Genomic DNA, 15406 nt, shown 5'->3' with positions numbered 1-15406 from the left:
TTTGAAGGGGGGATACTTGGAGGAAAGGCTGATAGGACTTACAAGTCCGGACAATTTTTTTAAGGTTCTTGACTGGTACCTGTGGAAACCTGTGCTTGAGACCTCTCCAGTTGACATGGGTCAATAAGTGGAAGCGTTTAGCTTCTGTAATAGTATTACATTGAGGCATAGAAGCCATTTTATCAGCCAAATTGTTTCCTTGAGAGAGAAATTCCAGTAAGTTTTGATGACCCCTGAGATGTTGAAGAAAAATGGGATTGATTCTTTGTTTGAGTAGGGAACAAGCTTGAATCATCAAAGGAGATATAGGGTTGGAGTCCAGTCTAATATGGGCCTCAACCAGGTTGGGTAATAAATTAACAACATAAAGACTGTCAGAAAATAGGTTAAACGGCTCTTGAATAGTGTCCAAAGCTAGAACGACAGCAAATAGTTCTTTGAATTGTGCTGACCCCTCAACCTCATGGGAGAATGACTTTATGGGGATAGGCTCTTTTTCCTGTTTTGAGGGAAGGTAAACAAGTAGGGAAGCCCCCAGGCACCCTCCATCGGTAAACACGGTAAGAAAGTCAGGGTTAGGTTGAGACAGAAAAAGCCTGGGGAGCTTCCATTCTAACCTGGAGAAAGAACTCATCCATTTGTGGGGGCCATAATGGCAATCAATTTTACCTAGAAACCCCTAGAGAGCTGTAGCAACTCTGTTATTATTTCTCTGAAGCCAGGTGAAATCAGTTATCTTAAAGGGAGTGACAATAAGGTGAGGTTCTATGCCAAACAACTGGACAGAGGTGTCTCTGCCCTTGATAATGCAATCAGAAAACCTGGTTGGTTATAGAATAAACTCTGGGGATCCCACCAATTGAGAGGTGGATCCATTGGATGGGCTCACCTTCCTGGGCCAACAGTGCAGTGCATAATGTTTCCCCAGGGAATATGTAGTGGGAGATGGGAAAATTAGGATTGAACCTCTTTATGGTCACAGTATTTATAGCCTGTTTTACCTTATAAAAAATTTGTTGATGACAAGGGGACAAAATTACCTGAGAGGAGAAGTTAAGATCCTTTAGGAGGTCAAACAAAGGGGCCAGCTCTTTAGTAGTTATGGGTATCCAAGGCCTCATCCAGTTAATTTCTCCCAAGAGCTTCTGGAGTTGAGACAAGGTGTAAGAATCCTGAATATAAAGTTGTGGTTTAACAGGTGAAACTGTATCTAGGGTAAGGGTTGAGCCCAAGATCTTAAAGGGAGGCACGGTTTGAACTTTCTCAGAAGCTACTTTAAAGCTGTGAGTATGAAGGATAGTTAGACATTGGTGGGTAAGGTCTTGGAGTGTGGAGGAATCTAGGCACCCAAGAATAATATCATCCATGTAGATATAAAACAGGGTATTGGGGAGATTGATAAGAGAAGAGAAAATGGATGACAGGTAATATTGACAAATGGGTATGCTATTACCCATGCCCTGAGGTAAGACAGTCCATTTAAATCTCTTATCTGGGCCACGAAAATTAATATCAGGTACAGAGAATGTAAATTTTTCCATGTCTCCTGGGTAGAGGGATAGAGAAGAAGTAATCTTTAATGTCAAGGATAGTAATATGGTATATATTGGGAATAGCTGGGATCCATGGGAGTCCCCTCTGGGGGGTTCCGATGGGGATCATGCGTTCATTGATCTTTCTTAAATCATGTAAAAATCTCTAGGACCCATTACGCTTTTATATGACAAAGACAGGAGAGTTCCAGGGACTAGTGGAGGGACGGATATGTCCAGCCTCCAACTGTTGATCAATAAGTATGTGGAGCTGGTGTAACTTAGAAGAAGGGAGAGGCCACTGCTCAACCCATATAGGGTCCCCCAGTCTCCACTGGATTTTAAATGGGGGGGGGCTGGGCAGTGGCCCTTAGAATTGGGGGTGTTCATTGGAGTAATTGGGATGACATTTCCTCCCTTCCTCAAACTGTTGTTGATATTTTTTCTCTTATTTAACAAATCATTATAAAAGGCCTTATGGTCAGTAGTGATGAAAGCCTAGGCATCTCCAAGGATGTCTTGTCCTAGTAAGTCAGCAGTGAGCCCAGTCACCACGAGAGGGCGCACTTTTCCCTTGTCTCCACCTGGGTCAGTCCAAGGGAGCCACGTGGCAGTCTCCCAGGAGGTGGATTGCCTGCCAACTCCCAGTAGGGGAGGGCCGGGCACAAGCTTCCAGGAGGGGGGCACTTCCTCCTTTCTCAGGACCATTCGGTCCACTCCAGTGTCGTTGAGAAGTTTGAATTTTTTATTGCCAATATTTAAAATAATTTTGGGTCTAAGGCTGGGAACCAGGGGGATTGTCCAATGGGCTTTGATAGATGCTTTTCCCTTATTTAACCAGGCTGGGGGTAGCCCCAGGAGGAGTTTAAAGGCTTTCCCTGTATGTTAAACTTCGAGTAGTAGTCCCCAGCCCAATGAAACCCCTTATTGCATTTAGGGCAGTGGGTGCGAGGAGTGTTTGTCATCCCCCCAGAGGGCAGGAGAGGCTTTTTCTTGTTGGAGTACTCCTTTTTAAAGTGGCCCACCTCCCCACACCCAAAACATGTTGAGTTTTTAGGATTTAACTATAATGCGCAGGTCATATCAGTTAAATCCCCCTGTTTATTTTCCTGAAGGGCAGCAGCCATGGCCCTAGCCTGATGGGAGATAGTGCCAACATCCTTGGTGGCTACAATCCATCTACTCATGGAGTTGTCCTTGAGACCCGCAAAGGCGAGGTGGTGATCGGCCGTCATCCCTTCCCAGACCAACATTTTAGTAAATTGATCTCGTAATGCCCCTGGGGGAAATTTTCTTTGGAGACTTTTTTCCACCCTATCCATAAATGTAGCCAAGTCCTCAGATGTTTTTTGTTTTTGTTTAATTTTTTTTCTGGTTCATTTATTATTTATTTATTTGAGAGCAACAGACACAGAGAGAAAGACAGATAGAGGGAGAGAGAGAGAATGGGCGCACCAGGGCTTCCAGCCACTGCAAATGAACTCCAGACGTGTGCGCCCCCTTGTGCATCTGGCTAATGTGGGACCTGGGGAACCGAGCCTCGAACCGGGGTCCTTAGGCTTCACAGGCAAGCACTTAACTGCTAAGCCATCTCTCCAGCCCTCAAATGGTTTTTGAGTAATACTTATAAGGGGGGTTTCAGAGGGTCCCTCATCAAGCTTTTTCCATGCCACCAAGCCCAGTGCCCTGACCTGGTCCCTATATGGGTCAGGGATAGTCACCTATTGAGTGCCTGTAGCATATTGATCAGAGATACTAGAGAGCATCCCAAAAGTTATTGGCACAGGGGGCTGTTGATTTTGGTTTCGTTCTGCCTGTGTATGGCACTCATCTTTAAAATAGGCACACCACTTAAGGTATAGGGGACCCAACAAGACAGCCCTGACTAGATTTTTCCAATCTTGGGGTTGTACAGGGTTGATGGGCAAGTCCCTGTAATAGGGTCTCAGCCCAAGGAGAGTTGGGTCCATCCTTTGAGACTGCCTTTTTAAGCTTCTTAAAGTCCTGAGCTTCCCATGGATACCAAACAGCAGGGCGATTGCCCCCAGGATTTAGATTGACAGGAAATTAAAAAGTAGCTTTATTTTTTGGTGGCTTGGCAGCCGAATATGAAGGAGGGGCCGAGGGGGTCCAGAAAGGGTTAGTCAATGGAGGAGGGCCCCCGGGAGGCCAGGGAGCACTCTCAAAGGGATCGAGTGAGGAGTATAAAGATGTATCCTCCTTCGGGGTTTTTATAACTGTATCTCCAGGAGGAGTAGCCAGATCAGCCTGTATATTATCTTCTCCTTCTGTCTTTTGTTTATGTTTGGTTAGTCTTGGAGGGAAGCAGTCCTTGAGGGCCCAGATTGTAGGGAGGACCCCTAAGGGGAGTATTTGACCCTTCTCCACATGTGCCCGACAAACATGTGTCCCAATCAAAGAGATTTCCTTCTGGCAACCATGGTGCCATCTTGAAAAGGCAATCCCAGGTCTGTCGAGCCTGATTATCAGTCAAATTAAGCCCTCTACCCTTTAGGAGTGCCCTGAAAGATTCTAAAGCAGGATTGGATTTAGAGGTAGACTGTTCCTTATTATAAAGTTGAGAGAGAGATGTCCATAAAACTAGGGCAATAGCAACCCACATACACACGAGTATAATACAACCGCAAGGATCCAAAAGATAGGCAAACATGTTGTACAAAAGCCACAGATGCAGCTTGTCTGCGAAATGAAAGTGAAGGGAAAGAGAAAGAGAATGAAGAGATGTGGACAAGTAAGTACAGGTTGTAGAAGCAAAGTTTATTGTACTAAATATGAAGACTACCTCATTACTTATGAGAGTACACTCACCCGCATACACCAATTGATTACCTCCTCAACAATTGCCTTTCACGGGATGCACTAGTCTGTCGGGGTCATAGAGCCCTACATTGGGCACCAGATGTTGGGCTCCTTGCCACACAGGTAGTGCCGAGGGAAGAACCAGGCCTACTGGTTCCTCCCTAGGGGTTGAGGGAGGATGATGAGTGTCCACGACCCAGACACCTCTCCTGGCCACCGGAGAAAAACCACACTGAGTCGGGAGTCCTTTCGAAGCAGGAACTCACTTTATTGTTACAGGCGGGTGTTTATATAATGTTGAGAACAAAGGCAGAGACTTTAGGGTGGGGTGAGATGCAAGGGCCAATAGCATACAGCGACCTTTGAGATGATTGGTTGTAAGCGCGCCTGAGCAGGGACTCTAACTTCCTGTGTGGAAATAGCAAGCCAGAGGCCATTTGGCCCCCTGCTGAGTCATAGCTGGGCGGAGGCAGTTAGGCTCAAGAAGTTCCACTAGGCCTGACGTCTGGGCCTCTTAAGGCCCAACAATCTTTGACAAGAAAAAAAGAAAAATGCCAAAAGTACTCATAGGAGAAAAGACAGCCTATTCAGCAAATGGAACTGGTAAAACTGGATATGTGTTTGTAGAAGGATGAGAATCAATTCTTATCTCTGTCCATACACAATAATTAAGTGCCAATTGATCAAAGACCTTAATATCAGACCTGAAACTCTGAAACTGCAAAGGGAAATGTAGGGGAAACCTTTCAACATATTGGTCTTGGCAAAGACTTTCTGAATATAACCCCAATTGCTCAGGACATAAAATCACAGATCAACTGCTGGGACCTCATGAGATTACAAAACATTTGTACAGCAGAGGACACTATGAGTAGAACAGAGCAAAAAGGCAACCTACAGAATGAGAGAAAATCTTTGACAGCTATACATCTGACAAAGAATTAAAATCCAAAATATACAAAGACCTCAAAAAACTAAATAGTAAGAAATCAAACAACTCAATTAAAAACTGGGCTGTGGAACTAAATAGAGAGTTCTCAGAAGAAGAAATACAGATGGATATAAACTTCTAAAAAAATGTTCGATATCCCTACCCATCAGGAAAATGTAGATTAAAACTGTGTTGTGATTCCATCTCACACCTGTCAGAATGCCTACCATCATGAAAACAAGTGACCATAAGTGCTGGAGAATATGTGGCAAAAGAGGAATCCTTCTATACTGTTATGGAAATCAGTGTGGATGCTCCTGAGAGAGCTAAAAATATATTTATCTTATGCTTCATGTTCTTTGTCATGTGTAATGTTGGCCAGTCATCTCCTGTCATGTGTTCTAAGGTAATCTGTGTGTAACTAAATTCATGGTCAATAATTGTTCCAGTGCTTATGGTCATTAAGTGTTCTGAAGCTTATAGATATATTGTAAGATGATATTAAACTACTAAAACTATGGGCTGGAGAGATGGCTTAGTGGTTAAGCACTTGCTGTGAAGCCTAAGGACCCCAGTTCAAGGCTCGATTCCCCAGGACCCACGTTAGCCAGATGCACAAGGGGGCGCACGTGTCTGGAGTTCATTAGCAGTGGCTGGAAGCCCTGTCATGCCCATTCTTTCTCTCTCTCTCTCTCTCTCTGTGTGTGTGTGTGTGTGTGTGTGTGTGTGTGTGTCTTTCTCTCTCTGTCACACTCAAATAAATAAATAAAAATGAACAAAAAAATTATTTAAAAAATTACTAAAACTAGGTTTATGATATATTTCTGACTTTGTGCTTGTTCATGCTTACTATAACCATAGACATGTTTTTATCCCTGTGTTTGATCCTGCTCCTAACAATGCCTTCTGAATGTTTATTATAACTTAAATCTTAGAGAAGTGATTAATTTGGGTTTATTGACAAAAGACAAAAATGTTGATATATTTTCTCTATATTTATGAGTTTTAAGATATGGTATGAGTACTTTATGTTGAGCCAAATTATTGAAAAAATTGTCATATTTCTAATGTTCCTAGCCTATATCAGTTTTAGTGGAGTATAATCAATGAAGGTATGGCTGCACCTAAGATTTTCAGTGAAGCAATATATATTGCACTTTCTTCTTCTGAAACTGCAGCCAAGAAGATTCCTTTATGATAGCTAATATATAAAAATTCTGTGACAATTTACAACTAAAGTTAAACAAGTAGGAACTTATTCTGGGCCTGTCCCTTTTTAGACACCTCAGGAGACAGCAACCCATCTTATTTGACAGAAAGAATTGTCCTAACCCTCATAGACCATAAATCTCTTTCCTCTACAAACACAAGGAAAATTCAAACAGAGGACTGTAAAGCACAATCAGTGTTTGGGAACTCCATGCTTCAGTGGAGTCTCTCTCCCTCTCTCTGAAGTGGGTACTGGCTGAAAATGTCTATGGTTAAGGTATTTTTAGTTAAGATAAGATTGATTAACATAAAAAGTTGTTTATTTGTACTTCTCTTGCCTTAATTGTTCATCTAATTCAAACTTAACTCTCTATAATAAATTGGTAAATTTATTGATAGTACCATGTCCCATATTGAGATAAAAATTGGGGTTAGAAAATTTAAAAGCCCTGACCCAAAGTTATGTCCTGTACTGTTATAGACCTTTGCATTGGTAATGTTTCATGCTGCTTAATCTTTTGTGCTAACACTGCAGGTTTTGTACTGCTTCAAGGCCATAGTTTGTATTATAGCTTCTGACCTGTACTGAAAATCATTTTGTGTTTTTTCTTATCTCCATAATGTAGTTGCAGAAATCTCTCTGCTAATTAATCATTTTATTTATTTATTAATTTTATTTTGGGGTTTTTCAGATAGGATCCTGCTCTAGCCTAGGCTGACCTGGAATTCGCTATGTAGTCTTATGGTGTCCTTGAACTCATGGTAATCTTCCTACCTCTGCCTCCTGAGTGCTGGAATTAAACGCATGCACAACCACATCTGGCTCATTTTTTTTTTAATGTTTCAAAATTTGCGTAGGGCTGGAGAGATGGCTTAGTAGTTAAGACTCTTGCCTACAAAGCCCATTGGACCTATGTTTGACTCTCCAGATCCCACATTATCCAGAAACACAAAGGTGAGACAAGTGCAAGGTTGGACATACCCACTATGTGGTGCAAGCATATGGAGTTTCATTGTAGTAGCTGAGGCCCTGGCACACCAATTCTTTAAAAAAAAAACAAAAAAACTTACCTTTTTAATTTTCTCAAGATCTCTGGAACTAGACCAAACTTTGAACTCTAAAACTTAACAATAATAAGACTAATCCAAGAAAAAAGCATTGTTTATTTAAATTTAATGTAACTATAAAGTAAGCCAAAAGTACAAGATTGCTGTAATTGACCTTCTGGACCTTTACACTTCCACCAATTTCCTATAACAGGCTAACTCCATCTATCTGGTCCTCTTTTGGTTGTTATCCAGGTCTAAGTCAACAGGAGTAGAGGCCTCCCCACAAATTTTCCTTTCACTGTCCCACTTCATCTTGAAGAAGTCAGACTTGAACTCAGAATCCATCATTCAAAAACTTGGGGTCTCTCTCCAGTGATATTAGACTTGAAGGTCATTAAAATAAAGACCTAATTTCCTTTGTCTCTGGTAACATTAAAAGAGAAAAAGTCATTGTGGTGGTTTGATTCAGGTGTAATAGACGTCAGTATTCTGAATGATAGCCTCCTCAGCTGATGGCAATTGGAAATTAAAGCCTCCTGGTGACAGTGTGTTGTTTGGAGTAGGCTTATGCTATTAAATCAGTTTCTCCATGTCAGTATTTGGCACACTCTCCTCTTCCTGTTGTCTATCTTATGTTGGCAAGGAGGTGATGTCCACCCTCTGCCCATGCCCTTGTTTTCCCCTGCCATCATGGAGCTTCCTTTTGAGTCTGTAAGCCAAAATAAACCTCTTTGCCCACAAGCTTCTCTTGGTCAAGTGATTTCTAACGAGAATGTGAACATGACTGCAACAGTAATGTTGGTACCAAGGAGTGAGATGTTGCTAGATACCTGAATGTGGAGCTTTGGCCTTTTGGAGCTGATTTTCAAGAGGAATGTGGAAGGATTTGAAACCTTGGCCTAAGAGATGCCTTGCAGCACTGTGAGTACAGCTTGATGGACTATTCTGGTCAGAGTTGCAAGACCTGAATGCAGTAAGAACTATGGACTATGAGGTTTGACTTATGAGGGTGAAAAGGAGCTTTGTCTGTACTGGGCTACAAGCAGATTGTGTGAGAGATTTGCTGTTATGCCCATGTCCTGAGAACTTGTGCAGGGTTGCAGTGTGTAGAAATGGACTGGTGTGTACAGAGAGAAATGGAGCAGAAATGAAATCTTTGGGCTGAAACTTCTGCCCATTCAGCAGCAATTATGTGAGATTGGGCCAGCTGACCTGCACTGGTGCAACAAGAAGAATGTAGACTGTTTTGAAGGGGACTGAGAGCTCAAAGAGTCTCCCGTTCTTCAAGTCTGCTTTATTTCCCCCTTAATTAACAAATTGGCACCCTACCTGGTATTGTGGAGTATAATGCAGGAAAGAAAGGGTCACTGAGTTTGCAACACAGTCTTGTGTTTTGGAAACGGCCATGGGCCAGTGTGAAGCAGGTTTGTTGGATGCCCGCATGGAGACTGGATGGAGCCGCAAGGAAGAACCAAGGGTCACAGTGGAGACCCAATGGAGATGCCAGGACCACAAGATAGCTACTAAGGAAAGCTGTCTGCCCCAGATGAAGTTTTCCAGGACTGTGAGTAGCCTACCTAGAGGGGCTAAACTGGAACTCCAGACTTATTGCTGGTTAGAATTATTGCACTAGGAGACTTGTCACTGGCTAGGGTTGGTAGACTTGGAACTTGAATGGAGTTTTATGTTTTCCCTCATTGTTTTAAATCTTGTATTGGTTGAGTATTTCTTTGCTATGCTCAGTACCATCTTTTTATAGTGTGAGTGTTCATTCTGTGCTATCATGGTTTTTTTGGGGGGGATTTTTTTGATATTATGGCTCAATTAAAAGACTTTGGATTACAGGGATGTTTAAACATCATTTGGATTGATAAAATCTATAGTGACTCATACTGAGTGCATTGAATTTTATATCATGTATGGATATCAGTTTATGGGGGGCAGGGTTGGAATGTGCTGGTTTGATTCAGGTATCCCCCATAAACTTAGATATTCTGAATGCTAGTCTCCCTAGTTGATGTCAATTGGAAATTAAGGCCTCCTGAAGGTGGTGTATTGTTTGTTGGGGGTGGGCTTATGGGTATTATAGCCAGTTTCCCCATACCAGTGTTTGGTATGTTAGGTATTCTACCTAATGTTGGCCAGGAGGTGATGCCCACCCTCTGCTCATGCCATCATTTTACCCTGCCATCATGGAGCTTCCTCTCGAGTCTGTAAGCCAAAATAGACCTCTTTTCCCAGAAGCTGCTCTAGGTTGGGTGATTTCTGCCAGCAATGCAAACTGACTGCAATAGCCATAATCTCCTGATGAGAAGTCTGATACAGAACTATAAAATATATAATATGTGCTAATAGATTAAAAGGGTTATAAAAAGGTTGTTTAATCTCTGATTGAGATGACTAAGTTATGTTCAAATGTTGAGCTTGTATGTTTTCAATCTGATAAAGGCTTTATTTTGTTGTATAAAACACTTGTTTACAACAGTAGGTTTCTTAAGTGTTCTATTCTTGTATGTTTTCTTATTGGGTAAAACTTGTTTCCTATCAACTTAATCTAAGAATTAAAACTGGGCCTATATAAAATTTCATTGTGCCTATAGAATTGATCAAACCTTAAAAGGTCTTTTTTTTTATGTTTATTTTTATTTATTTATTTGAGAGCGACAGGCATAGAGAGAAAGAGGCAGATAGAGAGAAAGAGAGAGAATGGGCACTCCAGGGCCTTTAGCCACTGCAAACGAACTCCAGACACATGAGCCCCCTTGTGCATCTGACTAACATGGGTCCTGGGGAATCAAGCCCTGAACTGGGGTCCTTAGGCTTCACAGGCAAGCGCTTAACCACTAAGCCATTTCTCCAGCCCTCAATCAAACTTTAAACTTTTTCAACCTAACATACTTTCATTAGTTCTTCTAAAACTAAGACATTTTATCTCTGGGCCAAGTGAGTATAAATTATAAGCCTTCTATATATACTTATGAAATAAAACATTAAATCTGATAATTAAACTTCAAAATTAGTTAATTTCTTAATCTCTACCATGTTTAAATTTTAAAATTGTTTAAGGTATTTCAAATATTGCTTCGATACAAGTTTCTTATACCTCCTACCTCACCCAAGCCAAACTTTACATTTCTAGAAATTTCAATGAATTCCCTATCCAAGTTAACAATTCCTTCTTGTATACCTACCACCTATGTTATTATTTTTTTCTACCTTAGATGTAATATTCAGATCACCTGTAAATGTCATGTCATATACAAGAATATTATACAAAGGGATTCCAGTCAAGATGGCATCTTCCTAACCATGCCGCAACTCCCAGGAAGGAGAGGCAAGGAATCAAAGGGTCACTGGGACTTTTAGGGGAGAGGAATCTCTCATAGATCATCAGTGGTAGGGTAGAGTGGCAAAAAAGGGAATCACTCTTGGGTAACCCTCAAGTCCCCCAATCACCCCAAGCAACTGTCCTAAACAGACCCCCACCTCCAATGGAGTGGACTTTGGGACAAGTAACTGCTACTTGATATTTGACAAAGGCCCTAACAATATAGGTTGGAAAAAAAATAGACATCATCTTCAACAAATGGTGCTGGACAAACTGGATAATGATGTGCAAGAAATTGAAACTTGATCCACACATCTCAACATGCATAACAATCAACTCCAAATGGATCAAAGACCTCAGTATAACACCAGAAACTCAGCTATTACTGGAAGAAAAGTTAAGAGGACCATTTCATGATTTAGGAATGGGAAAAGACTTCCTGAACAAAACCCCAGTAGCACAGGATCTTAAACAATCACTCAACCAATGGAATCTTATGAAGCTGAAATGTTTCTTTACAGACAAACATACAATAAGCAGAGACAATAGATTATGCACAGAATGGGAGAAAACATTTGCTGAATATCCAACTGACAGAGGCCTAGTTTCTAGAATCTACAAGGGGCTCAAAAACCTAAACAATAAAATGTCAAGCAACCCACTCACAAAATGGGGCAAGGAACTGGACAGGCAGCTCACAGAGGAAGAAATACAAATGGCAAACACACACCTAAGGAAATGTTCATCATCCCTAATCATCAGGGAAATGCAAATTAAAACTACTATAAGATTCCACCTTACCCCAATAAGGATATCAAACGTCAAAAAATCAGATGCAAGCAAATGCTGGCAAGGATATGGAGAAATAGGAACCCTCATCTACTGTTGGTGGGAATGTACAATGCTACAACCACTTTGGAAAGCAATATGGAGACTCCTAAAAAAAACTGACTATAGAGTTACCAACAGACTCAATTATTCTGGGCGTGTACCCTAAAAGCTCCATGTCTCAGCTCAGAGAGATTTGCTCAAACATGTTTTTTTTTTGTTTTTTTTTTTTTAATTTTTTATTTATTTGACAGCGACAGACACAGAGAGAAAGACAGATAGAGGGAGAGAGAGAATGGGCACGCCAGGTCTTCCAGCCTCTGCAAATGAACTCCAGACGCGTGCGCCCCCTTGTGCATCTGGCTAACGTGGGACCTGGGGAACCGAGCCTCGAACCGGGGTCCTTAGGCTTCACAGGCAAGCGCTTAACCGCTACGCCATCTCTCCAGCCCCTCAAACATGTTTATAGCTGCTCAATTTGTAATAGCCAAGAGCTGGAATCAACTCAGACATCCATCATTAGATGAATACATAACTGAGATGTGTATATCTACATGATGTAATTCTACACAGCAGTAAAGAAAAATGACACAATGAAATTTGAAGAAAATTGGTTGAACCTGTAACAGCTTATTCTTAGTGAACTCACCCAATCACAGACAGATAATAACCACATAGTTTCACTCATCTACAGCTCCTAACCTTAATCTACCCAAGTTGCTGACATACCTACCAAGCATCTCAAGGATGGGACAATAGAGAGGGTGAGGGAAGGAAGGGTGCCACAAAATTTGACCCAAAAGGCAATGGTACAATAAAATATCCTAAAAGACAGACCAAATGGTTGAACCTCCACCAGGCCCTTAGAGTGAACACCGGATCCACAAGGCGAAGAGTATACAACAAAAATTGTCTATTATCTCCTCCTATTTCTGCTTCTCTGTCTCAATATCTCCCTCCCTCCCTCCCTCCCTCCCTCCTTCCCTCTCTCTCTCTCTCTCTCTCTCTCTTCTATCATCTCTCTATCTCTTTTATGTCACTTATCCTGTTCTTCCTTCTCTTCTTGGATCTGACCTATAACTCCCAGGACCAGAAGGTGAATATCATCCACAATGAGTTTTTTTGTTTGTTTGTTTTGTTTTTTAATTTTAGAGTGATAGAGAGAGAGAAAGAGACATAGAGAAAGAGAATGGGCACACCAAGGCCTCCAGCCACTGCAAACGAACTCCAGAACCATGCACCACCTTGTACATCTGGCTTATGTGGGTCCTGGGGAATTGAGCCTTGAACTGGGGTCCTTAGGCTTCATAAGCAAGTGATTAACCACTAAGCCATCTCTACAGGTCTCCCAAAGGAAGATATATTTATATATTTATATAGATTAGTGGTAAGACCCTACTGCTGAGGACACCAAATACTGTTTATATGTATCGTGGAGCAACATGGCTGGAAGCTGGAATAGAGTCAGTCCCCAGACAGTGAATCTAGTGCTGGAAGGTGCTACATGAGAGACTGTGGAATAATGACCAATATCTGCCCAAGGAATGCATGGTCTAACCTACTTAGTAGCAAACAACCTGGCGTGATACTCATACAAGTGCAATAGTGGCTATGTGCCACTATAGTAGGAAACCAACTGCTCTTGATTTGGCTAACTGCTGCTCAGTGGAATGGAAACCATAGCTGAAGCTGGAAAACAAGTCAGAACCATATCCAAAAATGAACCCACTCTCCATTAAACTTTCTCCTAAAAACAATGGTTATCACATTTACTTGGTGCTAACTTTACTCTCTATTGGAGAATCTGCTTCTCTTTTTCAGAGAGATGCAGATCCTAAGAAGAGAACCACCCCATCATACCTCAAAAGGGCCCCAGATGAAACTAAGAATAATTGGGGAAACATGCAAGAATGCTGTTTTCTTGGTGAACCAGGAACCAGCACAATGGTGAAGGAGATAGACACAGAGATCAAACAAGCCCTATTTAACCAGATATCCAGAGACATAGAGTCATAGAGTCTCCCAAGATCTCAACACAGAAGCAGACCTAATATGAACCTAACATGGCTCAGGGAAATTTGTGAAACAGAATGTCAGAGCCACAAGTTGGGTCATGACATGCAGAGACATTTCCTCCTACCAAAAACTAAAGGCTAACCCCACAATGCACAACCCATAAACACCAAAAGGAGGGTCCTTATGGAGGGGGGAGGACAGGGAGGAGACTAACAATGGTACCAACTTTACTGTATACACTGACTACAAAAATAAATTTAAAAAAATAAAATCCATATAGGTATATATTGATCAGGTAATAATGGCTAATAGATGTAATTTGACCCAAAAGTTTCTTTTCTAATGGCTCTAATAAGTATCACTCTCCTGAATAGCTACCTCCTAGCCTATTTATAAGATACAGATGGGACAACGTGATGGACAACCAAAAACTGTGCTTCTAGAAGCCACACCTTTTGACTATAACTTCAATGATGGACTACAGCAATTATGGTGAAATAAGTCACCAGACCAGAGTCAATAATTTTGGGGGCTATATTGCTCTTTTTAATTGCCAATAATGTTATTTTTCTGTATATGATGTAACATCTCTCTCTTTGACCAGCTAAGATATCTCTTGCTGTAAGTTAAGAAATCTCATTGCTCTACTCCCTTCAAGTTGATCTTATCCTGTCTCTGACATGTAATTTATTCCCCTCTATGACAAGGCTCATCTACATCCACAGTCTAGCCTCTTTTTTTGCCTCTAGACAAACAAATTCAGTTATTCCTTGCTGACTATTATATATATTATATGTATTATATATAATATAATATATAATATGTATATATTATATATCATAGTCCTCTGTCTAGCCTCCTGTGTTTCCAGTTGGTAATTTCTTTATCCTGACAAGACACAAGCCCTAACTCTCTCCCAACACAGTTTCATTTCAAGGGACATATATATTGAAGCATTTTGATAGGCTTCCCCCCACACCCATTTTCTCCTTTTAAGTATGCTGCTAAAACTCCCCCTCCCAAAGTGCAAAGTGGAGATTAAGGTTTCAGAGTTCTTTCTAACAGCTTCCAAAAAAATAAACTCAGACTCCAGTCTGAGATCCTGAGATTAATAGCATTTATTATGGTGATTCATGGGCCCCTCCTCACCTGTTTGAAAGAGGATGTCCCTCTCTAGGAGCAAACTCACCTGAGACATCAAGGGCCCACCTCACTAAGACTGAAATATCATAGCTATAACATGACTTTTCCTAAACCCCAAATTGTCTCCATGATTTTCTAAACTCCACATTTCTGGTGTTCACATACACCTATACAAGAGACCTTGCAACCTTACTTATTTCCATCAATGTTTTTTTTTATTTTTTACTTATTTATTTGAGAGTGACAGACAAAGAGAGAAAGAGGCAGATAGAGAGACAGAGAATGGGTGCACCAGGGCTTCTAGCCACTGCAAACGAACTCCAGAGCGTGTGCCCTCTTGTGCATCTGGCTAACATGGGTCCTGAGGAATTGAGCCTCAAACCGGGATCCTTAGGCTTCACAAGCAAGTGCTTAACTGCTAAGCCATCTCTCCAGCCCCTCAATGTAATTTTTATTTTCCAGCCACATAAGTAAATATTTTATCTTTCTACATATACAGTTTGTTTCAATTGCTCCTACTCAAAATGCTTTTGGAGATGCCCTTGGAAC

The sequence above is a fragment of the Jaculus jaculus genome, chromosome 11, assembly GCF_020740685.1.
Source record: "Jaculus jaculus isolate mJacJac1 chromosome 11, mJacJac1.mat.Y.cur, whole genome shotgun sequence".
Lineage (NCBI taxonomy): Eukaryota > Metazoa > Chordata > Mammalia > Rodentia > Dipodidae > Jaculus > Jaculus jaculus.
Note: the sequence above shows the minus strand (reverse complement) of the source record.